Genomic DNA, 23,698 nt, shown 5'->3' with positions numbered 1-23,698 from the left:
ACCTTCGCCGCGGTGGGCACCTTGGCTGGGTTGGGCACCATTGAGCGCTCCGAAGTGTGCTCCAAGGTGCGCACCATGGCCCTCCAAGGTGCGCAGCATGGCGTGCACGAAGTCGGAGCCCGGTTTGCCCCGGGTGCGCACCTCGCGTGCACCTTCGCCAGGGTGGGCACCTCGGTGCGCACACCTTCTCAATGTTTTCTTGCCTTTTCTGGAAATTGGTGAAGGCAGCGCATCAAAGGTGCGCACCTCGGTGTGCTCCGAGGTGCGAACCCGAGAGCGCTCCGAGGTGCCCACGAAGTCGAAAGTCGGGTTAATTGCATTGTTTTCCCCGGGTGCGCTCCGAGGTGCGCAACATCGGTGCGCACCAAGGAGGGCTCCGAAGTGTGCTCCAAGGTGCGCACGATTCGGAGCTCGGTTTGCCCGGGGTGCGCACACCTTGGCTGGGTTGCGCACCCTTTGTGCGCTCCAAGGTGCGCACGAAGTCGGAGCTCGGTTTGCCCCGGGTGCGCACCTTCGCCAGGGTGCGCACCTTGATGCGCACGCCTTGGCTGGGCTGCGCACCTTGGTGGGCGCCATGGTGCGCACCTTTCGTGCGCTCCAAGGTGCGCACGAAGTCGGAGCTCGGTTTGCCCCGGGTGCGCACCTTGGTGGGCGCCATGGTGCACTCCGAGGTGCCCAAGATTGGTGCGCACCAAGGAGCGCTCCGAAGTGCGCTCCAAGGTGCGCAGGTGCGCGCGAAGTCGAAAGTTGGGTTAATTGTCCGGTTTGCCTCGGGTGCGCACCTTGCGTGCACCTTCGCCAGGGTGGGCGCCTTGGTGCGCACACCTTGGCTGGGCTGCGCACCCGGGCGCGCACACCTTGGCACCCGCGTTTCCTTCATTTTAAATTTTTTTTTTTTACAATCTCTCAAGTGGGAAATTCTATAATCTCAACTTTTTTTGCCTTTTCAGGAAACTTTTGAATGGAGCGCATCATTGGTGCGCTCCGAAGTGTGCTCCAAGGTGCGCACCTCTGGTGTGCTCCAAAGCTCTCTCTAGCTGCGTGCACCTGCCCCGGCCGCGCACCCGGCCCCGCCCAGCTTCGCTCACCTGTCCCGGGCGTCTGGTGCGGAACCTTAGAGTAAGAAACATCACCGTGCACCTTGGCCAACGTGCGCGACTCGACCGAGCGCGCACTGGCCGAGGTGCACACCGATTTCACCTGGGTGCGCGCGCAGCACCTCGGGCGCACCGGGGTGCGCGCACAACGCCCGGGTTGCACCGTGGCCTGTGTGCTCGGGGCGCCTCGGGTGCGCGCTCGGTGTCGCCCCCGCGCGCGCGGTAGTGCGGGCAGCGCACCCCGGCCCGGCCCGGCCCCGACGAGAACGCAAACGGGCAAAAGGTTTATTCAAATAGCATTGCGACGCCCGGCGAAAAACTAAAAAAGGGTGCAACACCGGGACTTCCCGGGAGGTCACCCATCCCAGTACTACTCCGGCCCAAGCGCGCTTAACTGCGGAGTTCTGATGGGATCCGGTGCACTAACGCTGGTATGATCGCACCCGTTATGAGCTTGTCGCAGTGTGTACTTAGCAAACCGCGACCCACGTGCGAATCCACCCCGGCCACCCACCCCCGTCGAGGTGCACACCCTCCCTCGCGAAGTGCGCCCCGTTCGCCAAGTGTGAGCCCTGCCCGGGTGCGCGCACCTTGCTAGGGCGTCGGGTGTGCACCCGGCCCGGCCTACGTGCGTGCACCTGGACGGGGCGTCGTGTGCGTGCAGTGTCCCGTCTGCAACGCGGTGCCCACACACCACCTCGGGCGCAACGACCTGCGCTCACATGTGGGCCGAGTGCACCTTGGTGCATGTTCGGGGCGCCTCGGGTGCACGCTCGATCTTGCCCCGGTGCACCAAGGCGCTCGGTTTGCCCCGGGTGCGCACTTGGTGCAAGGTGGGCACCCAAAATAGGGATCAAGCACCAAAACACAAGTTTCGGGATGCAAAATGGGACCCAAGGACCACAAATGCGTTCCAAGACCCATGATGGGTCCACGAGAACAAAAATGTGTTCCGAGACTTAATAAACAAATATTGGGTTTTAGGAGAAGAAACATGCTCTGATGCCCAAAACGAGAATCGACCCCGAAAAGGCCACAGGCCAAAAGTGGGATGCGAGACAAAAAAAAATGGGACCCGAGGACCAAAATTGGGTTCCCAGGTCGAAGACAGGGCAACCGGACAAGAAACGACCTCTAAGGCTCGAAATGAGTCCCGACGACTAAAACTTGACAAGAAGCACCCATCAGGCACCCAACTCGACACCCATGGGATGCCGACCCACCCGGGCTTCCACCTAGCACACCTTGGCACCCACCCACCCTCGCACCCAACCTCGCACCCAACTTAGCACCTTTGAACCCACATTGGCACTCACCCTGACCCTGGCACCTTGGAACCCACATTGGCACTCACCTTGACCCTGGCACCCACCTTTGCACTCACCTTGGGACCCACCCTGGCTCCCACCTCGGCACCCACCCAGACACCCACCTTGGTTCCTTGGCACCCACCTTGGATCCTTGGCACCCACCCCGACACCCACCTTGGCACGCAACTTGGCTACTTGCCACCCACCTTGGCTCCTTGACGCCCACCCCGACAACCACCCCGTGACCTACCCTGGCTAGGGTTGGTGCACACCCACCCTGGTGCCCACCTTGGCACCCACCCCATGACCCACCTTGGCACGCACCTTAGTACCCACCCCGTTACCCACCCTAGGACCCACCCCGTGACCCACCTTGGCCAGGGTGGGTGCCTTGGTGCGCACAACTTGCCTGGGCTGCACACCAGGGCGGGCTCAAGATGGCACCCGCGTTCCGTTTTTTTCACTATCTTTCAAAACGGAAATTTTAAAATCTCGTTTTTTTTTTTTTTTTGCCTTTTCTGGAAATTAGTGAAGGCAGCGCATCAAAGGTGCGCAATGCTGGTGCGAACCCGGGAGCGCTCCGATGTGTGCTCCAAGGTGCGGCGTGCACGAAGTCCGAGCCCGGCTTGCCCCGGGTGCGCACCTCGCGTGCACCTTCGCCGGGGTGAGCACCTTGGCTGGGTTGCGCGCCCTGGTGCGCACCAAGGAGCGCTCTGAAGTGTGCTCCAAGGTGCGGCGTGCACGAAGTCGGAGCTCGGTTTGCCCCGGGTGTGCACCTCGGGTGCGCACCTCGCGTGCACCTTCGCTGCGGTGGGCACCTTGGCTGGGTTGCGCGCCTTGGTGGGCACCATGCAGTGCACGAAGTCGGAGCCCGGTTTGCCCCGGGCGCGCACCTCCGCCAGGGTGGGCACCTTGGTGCGCACAACTTGCCTGGGCTGCGCACCAGGAAGGGCTCAAGATGGCACCCGCGTTCCGTTTTTTTCACTATCTTTCAGAACGGAAATTTTAAAATATCGTTTTTTTTTGCCTTTTCTGGAAATTAGTGAAGGCAGCGCATCAAAGGTGCGCAACGCTGGTGCGAACCTGGGAGCGCTCCGATGTGTGCTCCAAGGTGCGGCGTGCACGAAGTCGGAGCCCGGTTTGCCCCGGGTGCGCCCTGGTGGGCACCATGGTGCGCACCAAGGAGCGCTCCGAAGTGTGCTCCAAGGTGCGGCCTGCACGAAGTCGGAGCCCGGTTTGCCCCGGGCGTGCACCGCGGGTGGGCACCTTGGTGCGCATGCCTTGCCTGGGCTGCGCACCAGGGCGGGCTCAAGATGGCACCCGCGTTCCGTTTTTTTCACTATCTTTCAAAACGGAAATTTTAAAATCTCATTTTTTTTTGCCTTTTCTGGAAATTAGTGAAGGCAGCGCATCAAAGGTGCGCACCTCGCTGCCCACCACGGTGCGCAACGCCGGTGGGCACCCGGGAGTGCTTCGAAGTGTGCTCCAAGGTGCTGCGTGCACGTTGTCGGAGCCCGGTTTGCCCCGGGTGCGCACCTCGCGTGCACCTTCGTCGGGGTGGGCACCTTGGCTGGGTTTGCCCCGGCTGCGCTCCGAAGCGGGGTTATTGGAGCGCCGCCTCTTTTTTTGTCGGAGCGTTTGGTGGGGTTTCTCGCATTGGCTCTTCCCAGGCCCGGTTGCCACCCTGGCGCGCACGAAGTCGGAAGTAGGGTTAATTGCCCGGGTGCGCACCTTTGCCAGGGTGGGCACCTTACCTGGGCTGTGCACCAGGGCGGGCTCAAGATGGCACCCGCGTTCCGTTTTTTTCACTATCTTTCAAAACGGAAATTTTAAAATCTCCTCTTTTTTTTGCCTTTTCTGGAAATTAGTGAAGGCAGCGCATCAAAGGTGCGCACCTCGCTGCCCACCTTGGTGTGCTCTGAGGTGCGCACCCGGGAGCGCTACGAAGTGTGCTCCAAGGTGCGGCGTGCACGTTGTCGGAGCCCGGTTTGCCCCGGGTGCGCACCTCGCCTGCACCTTGGCCGGGGTGGGCACCCTGGCTGGGTTTGCCCAGGGTGCGCTCCGAAGCGGGGTTACTGGAGCGCCCCCTCTTTTTTTGTCAGAGCGTTTGGTGGGGTTTCTCGCATTAGCTCTTCCCAGGCCCGGTTGTTGGGTGCGCTCCCACCCTGGCGCGCGCGAAGTTGGAAGTTGGGTTAATTGCCCGGGCGCGCACCTTCGCCAGGGTGGGCACCTTGGTGCGCACACCTTGGCTGGGCTGCGCACCAGGGCGGGCTCAAGATGGCACCAGCATTCCCTTTTTCTCACTATCTTTCAAAACGGAAATTTTAAAATCTCGTTTTTTTTTGCCTTTTATGGAAATTAGTGAAGGCATCGCATCAAAGGTGCGCACCTCGCTGCCCACCTTGGTGTGCTCCGAGGTGCCCACCACGGTGCGCTCCGAGGTGCCCACCACGGTGCGCAACGCCGGTGCGAACCCGGGAGCGCCCCGATGTGTGCTCCAAGGTGCGGCGTGCACGAAGCCGGACCCCGGTTTGCCCCGGGTGCGCACCTCGCGTGCACCTTGGTGCGCACACCTTGGCTGGGTTGCGCGGCCTGGTGGGCACCATGGTGCGCACCAAGGAGCGCTCCAAAGTGTGCTCCAAGGTGCGGCGTGCACGAAGTCCTAGCCCGGTTTGCCCCGGGTGCGCACCTTCGCCGCGGTGGGCACCATGGCGTGCACGAAGTCGGAGCCCGGTTTGCCCCGGGTGCGCACCTCGCGTGCACCTTCGCCGGGGTGGGCACCTCGGCTGGGTTGCGCGCCCTGGTGCGCACCAAGGAGCGCTCCGAAGTGTGCTCCAAGGTGCGGCGTGCACGAAGTCGGAGCCCGGTTTGCCCCGGGTGCGCACCTTCGCCGCGGTGGGCACCCTGGTGCGCACCATGGCGTGCACGAAGTCGGAGCCCGGTTTGCCCCGGGTGCGCACCTCGCGTGCACCTTCGGCGGGGTTGCGCGCCCTGGTGCGCACCAAGGAGCGCTCCGAAGTGTGCTCCAAGGTGCGGCGTGCACGAAGTCGGAGCCCGGTTTGCCCCGGGTGCGCACCTCGCGTGCACCTTCGGTGGGGTTGCGCGCCCTGGTGGGCACCATGGTGCGCACCAAGGAGCGCTCCGAAGTGTGCTCCAAGGTGCGGCGTGCACGAAGTCGGAGCCCGGTTTGCCCCGGGTGCGCACCTCGCGTGCACCTTCGCCGCGGTGGGCACCATGGCGTGCACGAAGTCGGAGCCCGGTTTGCCCCGGGTGCGCACCTCGCGTGCACCTTCGCCGGGGTGGGCACCTCGGCTGGGTTGCGCGCCCTGGTGCGCACCAAGGAGCGCTCCGAAGTGTGCTCCAAGGTGCGGCGTGCACGAAGTCGGAGCCCGGTTTGCCCCGGGTGCGCACCTCGCGTGCACCTTCGCCGCGGTGGGCACCATGGCGTGCACGAAGTCGGAGCCCGGTTTGCCCCGGGTGCGCACCCCGCGTGCACCTTCGCCGGGGTGGGCACCTCGGCTGGGTTGCGCGCCCTGGTGCGCACCAAGGAGCGCTCCGAAGTGTGCTCCAAGGTGCGGCGTGCACGAAGTCGGAGCCCGGTTTGCCCCGGGTGCGCACCTCGCGTGCACCTTCGCCGCGGTGGGCACCTTGGCTGGGTTGGGCACCATTGAGCGCTCCGAAGTGTGCTCCAAGGTGCGCACCATGGCCCTCCAAGGTGCGCAGCATGGCGTGCACGAAGTCGGAGCCCGGTTTGCCCCGGGTGCGCACCTCGCGTGCACCTTCGCCAGGGTGGGCACCTCGGTGCGCACACCTTCTCAATGTTTTCTTGCCTTTTCTGGAAATTGGTGAAGGCAGCGCATCAAAGGTGCGCACCTCGGTGTGCTCCGAGGTGCGAACCCGAGAGCGCTCCGAGGTGCCCACGAAGTCGAAAGTCGGGTTAATTGCATTGTTTTCCCCGGGTGCGCTCCGAGGTGCGCAACATCGGTGCGCACCAAGGAGGGCTCCGAAGTGTGCTCCAAGGTGCGCACGATTCGGAGCTCGGTTTGCCCGGGGTGCGCACACCTTGGCTGGGTTGCGCACCCTTTGTGCGCTCCAAGGTGCGCACGAAGTCGGAGCTCGGTTTGCCCCGGGTGCGCACCTTCGCCAGGGTGCGCACCTTGATGCGCACGCCTTGGCTGGGCTGCGCACCTTGGTGGGCGCCATGGTGCGCACCTTTCGTGCGCTCCAAGGTGCGCACGAAGTCGGAGCTCGGTTTGCCCCGGGTGCGCACCTTGGTGGGCGCCATGGTGCACTCCGAGGTGCCCAAGATTGGTGCGCACCAAGGAGCGCTCCGAAGTGCGCTCCAAGGTGCGCAGGTGCGCGCGAAGTCGAAAGTTGGGTTAATTGTCCGGTTTGCCTCGGGTGCGCACCTTGCGTGCACCTTCGCCAGGGTGGGCGCCTTGGTGCGCACACCTTGGCTGGGCTGCGCACCCGGGCGCGCACACCTTGGCACCCGCGTTTCCTTCATTTTAAATTTTTTTTTTTTACAATCTCTCAAGTGGGAAATTCTATAATCTCAACTTTTTTTGCCTTTTCAGGAAACTTTTGAATGGAGCGCATCATTGGTGCGCTCCGAAGTGTGCTCCAAGGTGCGCACCTCTGGTGTGCTCCAAAGCTCTCTCCAGCTGCGTGCACCTGCCCCGGCCGCGCACCCGGCCCCGCCCAGCTTCGCTCACCTGTCCCGGGCGTCTGGTGCGGAACCTTAGAGTAAGAAACATCACCGTGCACCTTGGCCAACGTGCGCGACTCGACCGAGCGCGCACTGGCCGAGGTGCACACCGATTTCACCTGGGTGCGCGCGCAGCACCTCGGGCGCACCGGGGTGCGCGCACAACGCCCGGGTTGCACCGTGGCCTGTGTGCTCGGGGCGCCTCGGGTGCGCGCTCGGTGTCGCCCCCCGCGCGCGCGGTAGTGCGGGCAGCGCACCCCGGCCCGGCCCGGCCCCGACGAGAACGCAAACGGGCAAAAGGTTTATTCAAATAGCATTGCGACGCCCGGCGAAAAACTAAGAAAGGGTGCAACACCGGGACTTCCCGGGAGGTCACCCATCCCAGTACTACTCCGGCCCAAGCGCGCTTAACTGCGGAGTTCTGATGGGATCCGGTGCACTAACGCTGGTATGATCGCACCCGTTATGAGCTTGTCGCAGTGTGTACTTAGCAAACCGCGACCCACGTGCGAATCCACCCCGGCCACCCACCCCCGTCGAGGTGCACACCCTCCCTCGCGAAGTGCGCCCCGTTCGCCAAGTGTGAGCCCTGCCCGGGTGCGCGCACCTTGCTAGGGCGTCGGGTGTGCACCCGGCCCGGCCTACGTGCGTGCACCTGGACGGGGCGTCGTGTGCGTGCAGTGTCCCGTCTGCAACGCGGTGCCCACACACCACCTCGGGCGCAACGACCTGCGCTCACATGTGGGCCGAGTGCACCTTGGTGCATGTTCGGGGCGCCTCGGGTGCACGCTCGATCTTGCCCCGGTGCACCAAGGCGCTCGGTTTGCCCCGGGTGCGCACTTGGTGCAAGGTGGGCACCCAAAATAGGGATCAAGCACCAAAACACAAGTTTCGGGATGCAAAATGGGACCCAAGGACCACAAATGCGTTCCAAGACCCATGATGGGTCCACGAGAACAAAAATGTGTTCCGAGACTTAATAAACAAATATTGGGTTTTAGGAGAAGAAACATGCTCTGATGCCCAAAACGAGAATCGACCCCGAAAAGGCCACAGGCCAAAAGTGGGATGCGAGACAAAAAAAAATGGGACCCGAGGACCAAAATTGGGTTCCCAGGTCGAAGACAGGGCAACCGGACAAGAAACGACCTCTAAGGCTCGAAATGAGTCCCGACGACTAAAACTTGACAAGAAGCACCCATCAGGCACCCAACTCGACACCCATGGGATGCCGACCCACCCGGGCTTCCACCTAGCACACCTTGGCACCCACCCACCCTCGCACCCAACCTCGCACCCAACTTAGCACCTTTGAACCCACATTGGCACTCACCCTGACCCTGGCACCTTGGAACCCACATTGGCACTCACCTTGACCCTGGCACCCACCTTTGCACTCACCTTGGGACCCACCCTGGCTCCCACCTCGGCACCCACCCAGACACCCACCTTGGTTCCTTGGCACCCACCTTGGATCCTTGGCACCCACCCCGACACCCACCTTGGCACGCAACTTGGCTACTTGCCACCCACCTTGGCTCCTTGACGCCCACCCCGACAACCACCCCGTGACCTACCCTGGCTAGGGTTGGTGCACACCCACCCTGGTGCCCACCTTGGCACCCACCCCATGACCCACCTTGGCACGCACCTTAGTACCCACCCCGTTACCCACCCTAGGACCCACCCCGTGACCCACCTTGGCCAGGGTGGGTGCCTTGGTGCGCACAACTTGCCTGGGCTGCACACCAGGGCGGGCTCAAGATGGCACCCGCGTTCCGTTTTTTTCACTATCTTTCAAAACGGAAATTTTAAAATCTCGTTTTTTTTTTTTTTTTGCCTTTTCTGGAAATTAGTGAAGGCAGCGCATCAAAGGTGCGCAATGCTGGTGCGAACCCGGGAGCGCTCCGATGTGTGCTCCAAGGTGCGGCGTGCACGAAGTCCGAGCCCGGCTTGCCCCGGGTGCGCACCTCGCGTGCACCTTCGCCGGGGTGAGCACCTTGGCTGGGTTGCGCGCCCTGGTGCGCACCAAGGAGCGCTCTGAAGTGTGCTCCAAGGTGCGGCGTGCACGAAGTCGGAGCTCGGTTTGCCCCGGGTGTGCACCTCGGGTGCGCACCTCGCGTGCACCTTCGCTGCGGTGGGCACCTTGGCTGGGTTGCGCGCCTTGGTGGGCACCATGCAGTGCACGAAGTCGGAGCCCGGTTTGCCCCGGGCGCGCACCTCCGCCAGGGTGGGCACCTTGGTGCGCACAACTTGCCTGGGCTGCGCACCAGGAAGGGCTCAAGATGGCACCCGCGTTCCGTTTTTTTCACTATCTTTCAGAACGGAAATTTTAAAATATCGTTTTTTTTTGCCTTTTCTGGAAATTAGTGAAGGCAGCGCATCAAAGGTGCGCAACGCTGGTGCGAACCTGGGAGCGCTCCGATGTGTGCTCCAAGGTGCGGCGTGCACGAAGTCGGAGCCCGGTTTGCCCCGGGTGCGCCCTGGTGGGCACCATGGTGCGCACCAAGGAGCGCTCCGAAGTGTGCTCCAAGGTGCGGCCTGCACGAAGTCGGAGCCCGGTTTGCCCCGGGCGTGCACCGCGGGTGGGCACCTTGGTGCGCATGCCTTGCCTGGGCTGCGCACCAGGGCGGGCTCAAGATGGCACCCGCGTTCCGTTTTTTTCACTATCTTTCAAAACGGAAATTTTAAAATCTCATTTTTTTTTGCCTTTTCTGGAAATTAGTGAAGGCAGCGCATCAAAGGTGCGCACCTCGCTGCCCACCACGGTGCGCAACGCCGGTGGGCACCCGGGAGTGCTTCGAAGTGTGCTCCAAGGTGCTGCGTGCACGTTGTCGGAGCCCGGTTTGCCCCGGGTGCGCACCTCGCGTGCACCTTCGTCGGGGTGGGCACCTTGGCTGGGTTTGCCCCGGCTGCGCTCCGAAGCGGGGTTATTGGAGCGCCGCCTCTTTTTTTGTCGGAGCGTTTGGTGGGGTTTCTCGCATTGGCTCTTCCCAGGCCCGGTTGCCACCCTGGCGCGCACGAAGTCGGAAGTAGGGTTAATTGCCCGGGTGCGCACCTTTGCCAGGGTGGGCACCTTACCTGGGCTGTGCACCAGGGCGGGCTCAAGATGGCACCCGCGTTCCGTTTTTTTCACTATCTTTCAAAACGGAAATTTTAAAATCTCCTCTTTTTTTTGCCTTTTCTGGAAATTAGTGAAGGCAGCGCATCAAAGGTGCGCACCTCGCTGCCCACCTTGGTGTGCTCTGAGGTGCGCACCCGGGAGCGCTACGAAGTGTGCTCCAAGGTGCGGCGTGCACGTTGTCGGAGCCCGGTTTGCCCCGGGTGCGCACCTCGCCTGCACCTTGGCCGGGGTGGGCACCCTGGCTGGGTTTGCCCAGGGTGCGCTCCGAAGCGGGGTTACTGGAGCGCCCCCTCTTTTTTTGTCAGAGCGTTTGGTGGGGTTTCTCGCATTGGCTCTTCCCAGGCCCGGTTGTTGGGTGCGCTCCCACCCTGGCGCGCGCGAAGTTGGAAGTTGGGTTAATTGCCCGGGCGCGCACCTTCGCCAGGGTGGGCACCTTGGTGCGCACACCTTGGCTGGGCTGCGCACCAGGGCGGGCTCAAGATGGCACCAGCATTCCCTTTTTCTCACTATCTTTCAAAACGGAAATTTTAAAATCTCGTTTTCTTTTGCCTTTTATGGAAATTAGTGAAGGCATCGCATCAAAGGTGCGCACCTCGCTGCCCACCTTGGTGTGCTCCGAGGTGCCCACCACGGTGCGCTCCGAGGTGCCCACCACGGTGCGCAACGCCGGTGCGAACCCGGGAGCGCCCCGATGTGTGCTCCAAGGTGCGGCGTGCACGAAGCCGGACCCCGGTTTGCCCCGGGTGCGCACCTCGCGTGCACCTTGGTGCGCACACCTTGGCTGGGTTGCGCGGCCTGGTGGGCACCATGGTGCGCACCAAGGAGCGCTCCGAAGTGTGCTCCAAGGTGCGGCGTGCACGAAGTCCTAGCCCGGTTTGCCCCGGGTGCGCACCTTCGCCGCGGTGGGCACCATGGCGTGCACGAAGTCGGAGCCCGGTTTGCCCCGGGTGCGCACCTCGCGTGCACCTTCGCCGGGGTGGGCACCTCGGCTGGGTTGCGCGCCCTGGTGCGCACCAAGGAGCGCTCCGAAGTGTGCTCCAAGGTGCGGCGTGCACGAAGTCGGAGCCCGGTTTGCCCCGGGTGCGCACCTTCGCCGCGGTGGGCACCCTGGTGCGCACCATGGCGTGCACGAAGTCGGAGCCCGGTTTGCCCCGGGTGCGCACCTCGCGTGCACCTTCGGCGGGGTTGCGCGCCCTGGTGCGCACCAAGGAGCGCTCCGAAGTGTGCTCCAAGGTGCGGCGTGCACGAAGTCGGAGCCCGGTTTGCCCCGGGTGCGCACCTCGCGTGCACCTTCGGCGGGGTTGCGCGCCCTGGTGGGCACCATGGTGCGCACCAAGGAGCGCTCCGAAGTGTGCTCCAAGGTGCGGCGTGCACGAAGTCGGAGCCCGGTTTGCCCCGGGTGCGCACCTCGCGTGCACCTTCGCCGCGGTGGGCACCATGGCGTGCACGAAGTCGGAGCCCGGTTTGCCCCGGGTGCGCACCTCGCGTGCACCTTCGCCGCGGTGGGCACCATGGCGTGCACGAAGTCGGAGCCCGGTTTGCCCCGGGTGCGCACCTCGCGTGCACCTTCGCTGGGGTGGGCACCTCGGCTGGGTTGCGCGCCCTGGTGCGCACCAAGGAGCGCTCCGAAGTGTGCTCCAAGGTGCGGCGTGCACGAAGTCGGAGCCCGGTTTGCCCCGGGTGCGCACCTCGCGTGCACCTTCGCCGCGGTGGGCACCATGGCGTGCACGAAGTCGGAGCCCGGTTTGCCCCGGGTGCGCACCCCGCGTGCACCTTCGCCGGGGTGGGCACCTCGGCTGGGTTGCGCGCCCTGGTGCGCACCAAGGAGCGCTCCGAAGTGTGCTCCAAGGTGCGGCGTGCACGAAGTCGGAGCCCGGTTTACCCCGGGTGCGCACCTCGCGTGCACCTTCGCCGCGGTGGGCACCTTGGCTGGGTTGGGCACCATTGAGCGCTCCGAAGTGTGCTCCAAGGTGCGCACCATGGCCCTCCAAGGTGCGCAGCATGGCGTGCACGAAGTCGGAGCCCGGTTTGCCCCGGGTGCGCACCTCGCGTGCACCTTCGCCAGGGTGGGCACCTCGGTGCGCACACCTTCTCAATGTTTTCTTGCCTTTTCTGGAAATTGGTGAAGGCAGCGCATCAAAGGTGCGCACCTCGGTGTGCTCCGAGGTGCGAACCCGAGAGCGCTCCGAGGTGCCCACGAAGTCGAAAGTCGGGTTAATTGCATTGTTTTCCCCGGGTGCGCTCCGAGGTGCGCAACATCGGTGCGCACCAAGGAGGGCTCCGAAGTGTGCTCCAAGGTGCGCACGATTCGGAGCTCGGTTTGCCCGGGGTGCGCACACCTTGGCTGGGTTGCGCACCCTTTGTGCGCTCCAAGGTGCGCACGAAGTCGGAGCTCGGTTTGCCCCGGGTGCGCACCTTCGCCAGGGTGCGCACCTTGATGCGCACGCCTTGGCTGGGCTGCGCACCTTGGTGGGCGCCATGGTGCGCACCTTTCGTGCGCTCCAAGGTGCGCACGAAGTCGGAGCTCGGTTTGCCCCGGGTGCGCACCTTGGTGGGCGCCATGGTGCACTCCGAGGTGCCCAAGATTGGTGCGCACCAAGGAGCGCTCCGAAGTGCGCTCCAAGGTGCGCAGGTGCGCGCGAAGTCGAAAGTTGGGTTAATTGTCCGGTTTGCCTCGGGTGCGCACCTTGCGTGCACCTTCGCCAGGGTGGGCGCCTTGGTGCGCACACCTTGGCTGGGCTGCGCACCCGGGCGCGCACACCTTGGCACCCGCGTTTCCTTCATTTTAAATTTTTTTTTTTTACAATCTCTCAAGTGGGAAATTCTATAATCTCAACTTTTTTTGCCTTTTCAGGAAACTTTTGAATGGAGCGCATCATTGGTGCGCTCCGAAGTGTGCTCCAAGGTGCGCACCTCTGGTGTGCTCCAAAGCTCTCTCCAGCTGCGTGCACCTGCCCCGGCCGCGCACCCGGCCCCGCCCAGCTTCGCTCACCTGTCCCGGGCGTCTGGTGCGGAACCTTAGAGTAAGAAACATCACCGTGCACCTTGGCCAACGTGCGCGACTCGACCGAGCGCGCACTGGCCGAGGTGCACACCGATTTCACCTGGGTGCGCGCGCAGCACCTCGGGCGCACCGGGGTGCGCGCACAACGCCCGGGTTGCACCGTGGCCTGTGTGCTCGGGGCGCCTCGGGTGCGCGCTCGGTGTCGCCCCCCGCGCGCGCGGTAGTGCGGGCAGCGCACCCCGGCCCGGCCCGGCCCCGACGAGAACGCAAACGGGCAAAAGGTTTATTCAAATAGCATTGCGACGCCCGGCGAAAAACTAAAAAAGGGTGCAACACCGGGACTTCCCGGGAGGTCACCCATCCCAGTACTACTCCGGCCCAAGCGCGCTTAACTGCGGAGTTCTGATGGGATCCGGTGCACTAACGCTGGTATGATCGCACCCGTTATGAGCTTGTCGCAGTGTGTACTTAGCAAACCGCGACCCACGTGCGAATCCACCCCGGCCACCCACCCCCGTCGAGGTGCACACCCTCCCTCGCGAAGTGCGCCCCGTTCGCCAAGTGTGAGCCCTGCCCGGGTGCGCGCACCTTGCTAGGGCGTCGGGTGTGCACCCGGCCCGGCCTACGTGCGTGCACCTGGACGGGGCGTCGTGTGCGTGCAGTGTCCCGTCTGCAACGCGGTGCCCACACACCACCTCGGGCGCAACGACCTGCGCTCACATGTGGGCCGAGTGCACCTTGGTGCATGTTCGGGGCGCCTCGGGTGCACGCTCGATCTTGCCCCGGTGCACCAAGGCGCTCGGTTTGCCCCGGGTGCGCACTTGGTGCAAGGTGGGCACCCAAAATAGGGATCAAGCACCAAAACACAAGTTTCGGGATGCAAAATGGGACCCAAGGACCACAAATGCGTTCCAAGACCCATGATGGGTCCACGAGAACAAAAATGTGTTCCGAGACTTAATAAACAAATATTGGGTTTTAGGAGAAGAAACATGCTCTGATGCCCAAAACGAGAATCGACCCCGAAAAGGCCACAGGCCAAAAGTGGGATGCGAGACAAAAAAAAATGGGACCCGAGGACCAAAATTGGGTTCCCAGGTCGAAGACAGGGCAACCGGACAAGAAACGACCTCTAAGGCTCGAAATGAGTCCCGACGACTAAAACTTGACAAGAAGCACCCATCAGGCACCCAACTCGACACCCATGGGATGCCGACCCACCCGGGCTTCCACCTAGCACACCTTGGCACCCACCCACCCTCGCACCCAACCTCGCACCCAACTTAGCACCTTTGAACCCACATTGGCACTCACCCTGACCCTGGCACCTTGGAACCCACATTGGCACTCACCTTGACCCTGGCACCCACCTTTGCACTCACCTTGGGACCCACCCTGGCTCCCACCTCGGCACCCACCCAGACACCCACCTTGGTTCCTTGGCACCCACCTTGGATCCTTGGCACCCACCCCGACACCCACCTTGGCACGCAACTTGGCTACTTGCCACCCACCTTGGCTCCTTGACGCCCACCCCGACAACCACCCCGTGACCTACCCTGGCTAGGGTTGGTGCACACCCACCCTGGTGCCCACCTTGGCACCCACCCCATGACCCACCTTGGCACGCACCTTAGTACCCACCCCGTTACCCACCCTAGGACCCACCCCGTGACCCACCTTGGCCAGGGTGGGTGCCTTGGTGCGCACAACTTGCCTGGGCTGCACACCAGGGCGGGCTCAAGATGGCACCCGCGTTCCGTTTTTTTCACTATCTTTCAAAACGGAAATTTTAAAATCTCGTTTTTTTTTTTTTTTTGCCTTTTCTGGAAATTAGTGAAGGCAGCGCATCAAAGGTGCGCAATGCTGGTGCGAACCCGGGAGCGCTCCGATGTGTGCTCCAAGGTGCGGCGTGCACGAAGTCCGAGCCCGGCTTGCCCCGGGTGCGCACCTCGCGTGCACCTTCGCCGGGGTGAGCACCTTGGCTGGGTTGCGCGCCCTGGTGCGCACCAAGGAGCGCTCTGAAGTGTGCTCCAAGGTGCGGCGTGCACGAAGTCGGAGCTCGGTTTGCCCCGGGTGTGCACCTCGGGTGCGCACCTCGCGTGCACCTTCGCTGCGGTGGGCACCTTGGCTGGGTTGCGCGCCTTGGTGGGCACCATGCAGTGCACGAAGTCGGAGCCCGGTTTGCCCCGGGCGCGCACCTCCGCCAGGGTGGGCACCTTGGTGCGCACAACTTGCCTGGGCTGCGCACCAGGAAGGGCTCAAGATGGCACCCGCGTTCCGTTTTTTTCACTATCTTTCAGAACGGAAATTTTAAAATATCGTTTTTTTTTGCCTTTTCTGGAAATTAGTGAAGGCAGCGCATCAAAGGTGCGCAACGCTGGTGCGAACCTGGGAGCGCTCCGATGTGTGCTCCAAGGTGCGGCGTGCACGAAGTCGGAGCCCGGTTTGCCCCGGGTGCGCCCTGGTGGGCACCATGGTGCGCACCAAGGAGCGCTCCGAAGTGTGCTCCAAGGTGCGGCCTGCACGAAGTCGGAGCCCGGTTTGCCCCGGGCGTGCACCGCGGGTGGGCACCTTGGTGCGCATGCCTTGCCTGGGCTGCGCACCAGGGCGGGCTCAAGATGGCACCCGCGTTCCGTTTTTTTCACTATCTTTCAAAACGGAAATTTTAAAATCTCATTTTTTTTTGCCTTTTCTGGAAATTAGTGAAGGCAGCGCATCAAAGGTGCGCACCTCGCTGCCCACCACGGTGCGCAACGCCGGTGGGCACCCGGGAGTGCTTCGAAGTGTGCTCCAAGGTGCTGCGTGCACGTTGTCGGAGCCCGGTTTGCCCCGGGTGCGCACCTCGCGTGCACCTTCGTCGGGGTGGGCACCTTGGCTGGGTTTGCCCCGGCTGCGCTCCGAAGCGGGGTTATTGGAGCGCCGCCTCTTTTTTTGTCGGAGCGTTTGGTGGGGTTTCTCGCATTGGCTCTTCCCAGGCCCGGTTGCCACCCTGGCGCGCACGAAGTCGGAAGTAGGGTTAATTGCCCGGGTGCGCACCTTTGCCAGGGTGGGCACCTTACCTGGGCTGTGCACCAGGGCGGGCTCAAGATGGCACCCGCGTTCCGTTTTTTTCACTATCTTTCAAAACGGAAATTTTAAAATCTCCTCTTTTTTTTGCCTTTTCTGGAAATTAGTGAAGGCAGCGCATCAAAGGTGCGCACCTCGCTGCCCACCTTGGTGTGCTCTGAGGTGCGCACCCGGGAGCGCTACGAAGTGTGCTCCAAGGTGCGGCGTGCACGTTGTCGGAGCCCGGTTTGCCCCGGGTGCGCACCTCGCCTGCACCTTGGCCGGGGTGGGCACCCTGGCTGGGTTTGCCCAGGGTGCGCTCCGAAGCGGGGTTACTGGAGCGCCCCCTCTTTTTTTGTCAGAGCGTTTGGTGGGGTTTCTCGCATTGGCTCTTCCCAGGCCCGGTTGTTGGGTGCGCTCCCACCCTGGCGCGCGCGAAGTTGGAAGTTGGGTTAATTGCCCGGGCGCGCACCTTCGCCAGGGTGGGCACCTTGGTGCGCACACCTTGGCTGGGCTGCGCACCAGGGCGGGCTCAAGATGGCACCAGCATTCCCTTTTTCTCACTATCTTTCAAAACGGAAATTTTAAAATCTCGTTTTTTTTTGCCTTTTATGGAAATTAGTGAAGGCATCGCATCAAAGGTGCGCACCTCGCTGCCCACCTTGGTGTGCTCCGAGGTGCCCACCACGGTGCGCTCCGAGGTGCCCACCACGGTGCGCAACGCCGGTGCGAACCCGGGAGCGCCCCGATGTGTGCTCCAAGGTGCGGCGTGCACGAAGCCGGACCCCGGTTTGCCCCGGGTGCGCACCTCGCGTGCACCTTGGTGCGCACACCTTGGCTGGGTTGCGCGGCCTGGTGGGCACCATGGTGCGCACCAAGGAGCGCTCCAAAGTGTGCTCCAAGGTGCGGCGTGCACGAAGTCCTAGCCCGGTTTGCCCCGGGTGCGCACCTTCGCCGCGGTGGGCACCATGGCGTGCACGAAGTCGGAGCCCGGTTTGCCCCGGGTGCGCACCTCGCGTGCACCTTCGCCGGGGTGGGCACCTCGGCTGGGTTGCGCGCCCTGGTGCGCACCAAGGAGCGCTCCGAAGTGTGCTCCAAGGTGCGGCGTGCACGAAGTCGGAGCCCGGTTTGCCCCGGGTGCGCACCTTCGCCGCGGTGGGCACCCTGGTGCGCACCATGGCGTGCACGAAGTCGGAGCCCGGTTTGCCCCGGGTGCGCACCTCGCGTGCACCTTCGGCGGGGTTGCGCGCCCTGGTGCGCACCAAGGAGCGCTCCGAAGTGTGCTCCAAGGTGCGGCGTGCACGAAGTCGGAGCCCGGTTTGCCCCGGGTGCGCACCTCGCGTGCACCTTCGGCGGGGTTGCGCGCCCTGGTGGGCACCATGGTGCGCACCAAGGAGCGCTCCGAAGTGTGCTCCAAGGTGCGGCGTGCACGAAGTCGGAGCCCGGTTTGCCCCGGGTGCGCACCTCGCGTGCACCTTCGCCGCGGTGGGCACCATGGCGTGCACGAAGTCGGAGCCCGGTTTGCCCCGGGTGCGCACCTCGCGTGCACCTTCGCCGGGGTGGGCACCTCGGCTGGGTTGCGCGCCCTGGTGCGCACCAAGGAGCGCTCCGAAGTGTGCTCCAAGGTGCGGCGTGCACGAAGTCGGAGCCCGGTTTGCCCCGGGTGCGCACCTCGCGTGCACCTTCGCCGCGGTGGGCACCATGGCGTGCACGAAGTCGGAGCCCGGTTTGCCCCGGGTGCGCACCCCGCGTGCACCTTCGCCGGGGTGGGCACCTCGGCTGGGTTGCGCGCCCTGGTGCGCACCAAGGAGCGCTCCGAAGTGTGCTCCAAGGTGCGGCGTGCACGAAGTCGGAGCCCGGTTTGCCCCGGGTGCGCACCTCGCGTGCACCTTCGCCGCGGTGGGCACCTTGGCTGGGTTGGGCACCATTGAGCGCTCCGAAGTGTGCTCCAAGGTGCGCACCATGGCCCTCCAAGGTGCGCAGCATGGCGTGCACGAAGTCGGAGCCCGGTTTGCCCCGGGTGCGCACCTCGCGTGCACCTTCGCCAGGGTGGGCACCTCGGTGCGCACACCTTCTCAATGTTTTCTTGCCTTTTCTGGAAATTGGTGAAGGCAGCGCATCAAAGGTGCGCACCTCGGTGTGCTCCGAGGTGCGAACCCGAGAGCGCTCCGAGGTGCCCACGAAGTCGAAAGTCGGGTTAATTGCATTGTTTTCCCCGGGTGCGCTCCGAGGTGCGCAACATCGGTGCGCACCAAGGAGGGCTCCGAAGTGTGCTCCAAGGTGCGCACGATTCGGAGCTCGGTTTGCCCGGGGTGCGCACACCTTGGCTGGGTTGCGCACCCTTTGTGCGCTCCAAGGTGCGCACGAAGTCGGAGCTCGGTTTGCCCCGGGTGCGCACCTTCGCCAGGGTGCGCACCTTGATGCGCACGCCTTGGCTGGGCTGCGCACCTTGGTGGGCGCCATGGTGCGCACCTTTCGTGCGCTCCAAGGTGCGCACGAAGTCGGAGCTCGGTTTGCCCCGGGTGCGCACCTTGGTGGGCGCCATGGTGCACTCCGAGGTGCCCAAGATTGGTGCGCACCAAGGAGCGCTCCGAAGTGCGCTCCAAGGTGCGCAGGTGCGCGCGAAGTCGAAAGTTGGGTTAATTGTCCGGTTTGCCTCGGGTGCGCACCTTGCGTGCACCTTCGCCAGGGTGGGCGCCTTGGTGCGCACACCTTGGCTGGGCTGCGCACCCGGGCGCGCACACCTTGGCACCCGCGTTTCCTTCATTTTAAATTTTTTTTTTTTACAATCTCTCAAGTGGGAAATTCTATAATCTCAACTTTTTTTGCCTTTTCAGGAAACTTTTGAATGGAGCGCATCATTGGTGCGCTCCGAAGTGTGCTCCAAGGTGCGCACCTCTGGTGTGCTCCAAAGCTCTCTCCAGCTGCGTGCACCTGCCCCGGCCGCGCACCCGGCCCCGCCCAGCTTCGCTCACCTGTCCCGGGCGTCTGGTGCGGAACCTTAGAGTAAGAAACATCACCGTGCACCTTGGCCAACGTGCGCGACTCGACCGAGCGCGCACTGGCCGAGGTGCACACCGATTTCACCTGGGTGCGCGCGCAGCACCTCGGGCGCACCGGGGTGCGCGCACAACGCCCGGGTTGCACCGTGGCCTGTGTGCTCGGGGCGCCTCGGGTGCGCGCTCGGTGTCGCCCCCCGCGCGCGCGGTAGTGCGGGCAGCGCACCCCGGCCCGGCCCGGCCCCGACGAGAACGCAAACGGGCAAAAGGTTTATTCAAATAGCATTGCGACGCCCGGCGAAAAACTAAGAAAGGGTGCAACACCGGGACTTCCCGGGAGGTCACCCATCCCAGTACTACTCCGGCCCAAGCGCGCTTAACTGCGGAGTTCTGATGGGATCCGGTGCACTAACGCTGGTATGATCGCACCCGTTATGAGCTTGTCGCAGTGTGTACTTAGCAAACCGCGACCCACGTGCGAATCCACCCCGGCCACCCACCCCCGTCGAGGTGCACACCCTCCCTCGCGAAGTGCGCCCCGTTCGCCAAGTGTGAGCCCTGCCCGGGTGCGCGCACCTTGCTAGGGCGTCGGGTGTGCACCCGGCCCGGCCTACGTGCGTGCACCTGGACGGGGCGTCGTGTGCGTGCAGTGTCCCGTCTGCAACGCGGTGCCCACACACCACCTCGGGCGCAACGACCTGCGCTCACATGTGGGCCGAGTGCACCTTGGTGCATGTTCGGGGCGCCTCGGGTGCACGCTCGATCTTGCCCCGGTGCACCAAGGCGCTCGGTTTGCCCCGGGTGCGCACTTGGTGCAAGGTGGGCACCCAAAATAGGGATCAAGCACCAAAACACAAGTTTCGGGATGCAAAATGGGACCCAAGGACCACAAATGCGTTCCAAGACCCATGATGGGTCCACGAGAACAAAAATGTGTTCCGAGACTTAATAAACAAATATTGGGTTTTAGGAGAAGAAACATGCTCTGATGCCCAAAACGAGAATCGACCCCGAAAAGGCCACAGGCCAAAAGTGGGATGCGAGACAAAAAAAAATGGGACCCGAGGACCAAAATTGGGTTCCCAGGTCGAAGACAGGGCAACCGGACAAGAAACGACCTCTAAGGCTCGAAATGAGTCCCGACGACTAAAACTTGACAAGAAGCACCCATCAGGCACCCAACTCGACACCCATGGGATGCCGACCCACCCGGGCTTCCACCTAGCACACCTTGGCACCCACCCACCCTCGCACCCAACCTCGCACCCAACTTAGCACCTTTGAACCCACATTGGCACTCACCCTGACCCTGGCACCTTGGAACCCACATTGGCACTCACCTTGACCCTGGCACCCACCTTTGCACTCACCTTGGGACCCACCCTGGCTCCCACCTCGGCACCCACCCAGACACCCACCTTGGTTCCTTGGCACCCACCTTGGATCCTTGGCACCCACCCCGACACCCACCTTGGCACGCAACTTGGCTACTTGCCACCCACCTTGGCTCCTTGACGCCCACCCCGACAACCACCCCGTGACCTACCCTGGCTAGGGTTGGTGCACACCCACCCTGGTGCCCACCTTGGCACCCACCCCATGACCCACCTTGGCACGCACCTTAGTACCCACCCCGTTACCCACCCTAGGACCCACCCCGTGACCCACCTTGGCCAGGGTGGGTGCCTTGGTGCGCACAACTTGCCTGGGCTGCACACCAGGGCGGGCTCAAGATGGCACCCGCGTTCCGTTTTTTTCACTATCTTTCAAAACGGAAATTTTAAAATCTCGTTTTTTTTTTTTTTTTGCCTTTTCTGGAAATTAGTGAAGGCAGCGCATCAAAGGTGCGCAATGCTGGTGCGAACCCGGGAGCGCTCCGATGTGTGCTCCAAGGTGCGGCGTGCACGAAGTCCGAGCCCGGCTTGCCCCGGGTGCGCACCTCGCGTGCACCTTCGCCGGGGTGAGCACCTTGGCTGGGTTGCGCGCCCTGGTGCGCACCAAGGAGCGCTCTGAAGTGTGCTCCAAGGTGCGGCGTGCACGAAGTCGGAGCTCGGTTTGCCCCGGGTGTGCACCTCGGGTGCGCACCTCGCGTGCACCTTCGCTGCGGTGGGCACCTTGGCTGGGTTGCGCGCCTTGGTGGGCACCATGCAGTGCACGAAGTCGGAGCCCGGTTTGCCCCGGGCGCGCACCTCCGCCAGGGTGGGCACCTTGGTGCGCACAACTTGCCTGGGCTGCGCACCAGGAAGGGCTCAAGATGGCACCCGCGTTCCGTTTTTTTCACTATCTTTCAGAACGGAAATTTTAAAATATCGTTTTTTTTTGCCTTTTCTGGAAATTAGTGAAGGCAGCGCATCAAAGGTGCGCAACGCTGGTGCGAACCTGGGAGCGCTCCGATGTGTGCTCCAAGGTGCGGCGTGCACGAAGTCGGAGCCCGGTTTGCCCCGGGTGCGCCCTGGTGGGCACCATGGTGCGCACCAAGGAGCGCTCCGAAGTGTGCTCCAAGGTGCGGCCTGCACGAAGTCGGAGCCCGGTTTGCCCCGGGCGTGCACCGCGGGTGGGCACCTTGGTGCGCATGCCTTGCCTGGGCTGCGCACCAGGGCGGGCTCAAGATGGCACCCGCGTTCCGTTTTTTTCACTATCTTTCAAAACGGAAATTTTAAAATCTCATTTTTTTTTGCCTTTTCTGGAAATTAGTGAAGGCAGCGCATCAAAGGTGCGCACCTCGCTGCCCACCACGGTGCGCAACGCCGGTGGGCACCCGGGAGTGCTTCGAAGTGTGCTCCAAGGTGCTGCGTGCACGTTGTCGGAGCCCGGTTTGCCCCGGGTGCGCACCTCGCGTGCACCTTCGTCGGGGTGGGCACCTTGGCTGGGTTTGCCCCGGCTGCGCTCCGAAGCGGGGTTATTGGAGCGCCGCCTCTTTTTTTGTCGGAGCGTTTGGTGGGGTTTCTCGCATTGGCTCTTCCCAGGCCCGGTTGCCACCCTGGCGCGCACGAAGTCGGAAGTAGGGTTAATTGCCCGGGTGCGCACCTTTGCCAGGGTGGGCACCTTACCTGGGCTGTGCACCAGGGCGGGCTCAAGATGGCACCCGCGTTCCGTTTTTTTCACTATCTTTCAAAACGGAAATTTTAAAATCTCCTCTTTTTTTTGCCTTTTCTGGAAATTAGTGAAGGCAGCGCATCAAAGGTGCGCACCTCGCTGCCCACCTTGGTGTGCTCTGAGGTGCGCACCCGGGAGCGCTACGAAGTGTGCTCCAAGGTGCGGCGTGCACGTTGTCGGAGCCCGGTTTGCCCCGGGTGCGCACCTCGCCTGCACCTTGGCCGGGGTGGGCACCCTGGCTGGGTTTGCCCAGGGTGCGCTCCGAAGCGGGGTTACTGGAGCGCCCCCTCTTTTTTTGTCAGAGCGTTTGGTGGGGTTTCTCGCATTGGCTCTTCCCAGGCCCGGTTGTTGGGTGCGCTCCCACCCTGGCGCGCGCGAAGTTGGAAGTTGGGTTAATTGCCCGGGCGCGCACCTTCGCCAGGGTGGGCACCTTGGTGCGCACACCTTGGCTGGGCTGCGCACCAGGGCGGGCTCAAGATGGCACCAGCATTCCCTTTTTCTCACTATCTTTCAAAACGGAAATTTTAAAATCTCGTTTTTTTTTGCCTTTTATGGAAATTAGTGAAGGCATCGCATCAAAGGTGCGCACCTCGCTGCCCACCTTGGTGTGCTCCGAGGTGCCCACCACGGTGCGCTCCGAGGTGCCCACCACGGTGCGCAACGCCGGTGCGAACCCGGGAGCGCCCCGATGTGTGCTCCAAGGTGCGGCGTGCACGAAGCCGGACCCCGGTTTGCCCCGGGTGCGCACCTCGCGTGCACCTTGGTGCGCACACCTTGGCTGGGTTGCGCGGCCTGGTGGGCACCATGGTGCGCACCAAGGAGCGCTCCAAAGTGTGCTCCAAGGTGCGGCGTGCACGAAGTCCTAGCCCGGTTTGCCCCGGGTGCGCACCTTCGCCGCGGTGGGCACCATGGCGTGCACGAAGTCGGAGCCCGGTTTGCCCCGGGTGCGCACCTCGCGTGCACCTTCGCCGGGGTGGGCACCTCGGCTGGGTTGCGCGCCCTGGTGCGCACCAAGGAGCGCTCCGAAGTGTGCTCCAAGGTGCGGCGTGCACGAAGTCGGAGCCCGGTTTGCCCCGGGTGCGCACCTTCGCCGCGGTGGGCACCCTGGTGCGCACCATGGCGTGCACGAAGTCGGAGCCCGGTTTGCCCCGGGTGCGCACCTCGCGTGCACCTTCGGCGGGGTTGCGCGCCCTGGTGCGCACCAAGGAGCGCTCCGAAGTGTGCTCCAAGGTGCGGCGTGCACGAAGTCGGAGCCCGGTTTGCCCCGGGTGCGCACCTCGCGTGCACCTTCGGCGGGGTTGCGCGCCCTGGT

The 23,698-nt window shown here is 63.5% G+C and overlaps 4 non-coding genes across 4 annotated transcripts; all 4 read right to left on the bottom strand.

Moving 5' to 3' along the window:
* Window positions 1–1,423: 1,423 nt before the first annotated feature.
* LOC131861750 (5S ribosomal RNA) lies at window positions 1,424–1,542 on the bottom strand. Its single transcript, XR_009360781.1, has one exon. It is a non-coding gene; the product is annotated as a 5S ribosomal RNA (ribosomal RNA).
* A 5,916-nt stretch (window positions 1,543–7,458) lies between these two features.
* On the bottom strand, window positions 7,459–7,577 carry LOC131861749 (5S ribosomal RNA). The gene has a single exon (XR_009360780.1). It is a non-coding gene; the product is annotated as a 5S ribosomal RNA (ribosomal RNA).
* Window positions 7,578–13,567: 5,990 nt separating this feature from the next.
* LOC131861748 (5S ribosomal RNA) lies at window positions 13,568–13,686 on the bottom strand. The gene has a single exon (XR_009360779.1). It is a non-coding gene; the product is annotated as a 5S ribosomal RNA (ribosomal RNA).
* A 5,916-nt stretch (window positions 13,687–19,602) lies between these two features.
* Window positions 19,603–19,721, bottom strand: LOC131861747 (5S ribosomal RNA). Its single transcript, XR_009360778.1, has one exon. It is a non-coding gene; the product is annotated as a 5S ribosomal RNA (ribosomal RNA).
* Between the last annotated feature and the right edge of the window lie 3,977 nt (window positions 19,722–23,698).

Source organism: Cryptomeria japonica, unplaced genomic scaffold, assembly GCF_030272615.1.
Source record: "Cryptomeria japonica unplaced genomic scaffold, Sugi_1.0 HiC_scaffold_32, whole genome shotgun sequence".
Classification (NCBI taxonomy): domain Eukaryota; kingdom Viridiplantae; phylum Streptophyta; class Pinopsida; order Cupressales; family Cupressaceae; genus Cryptomeria; species Cryptomeria japonica.
This window is presented reverse-complemented; position numbering and strand designations above follow the sequence as displayed.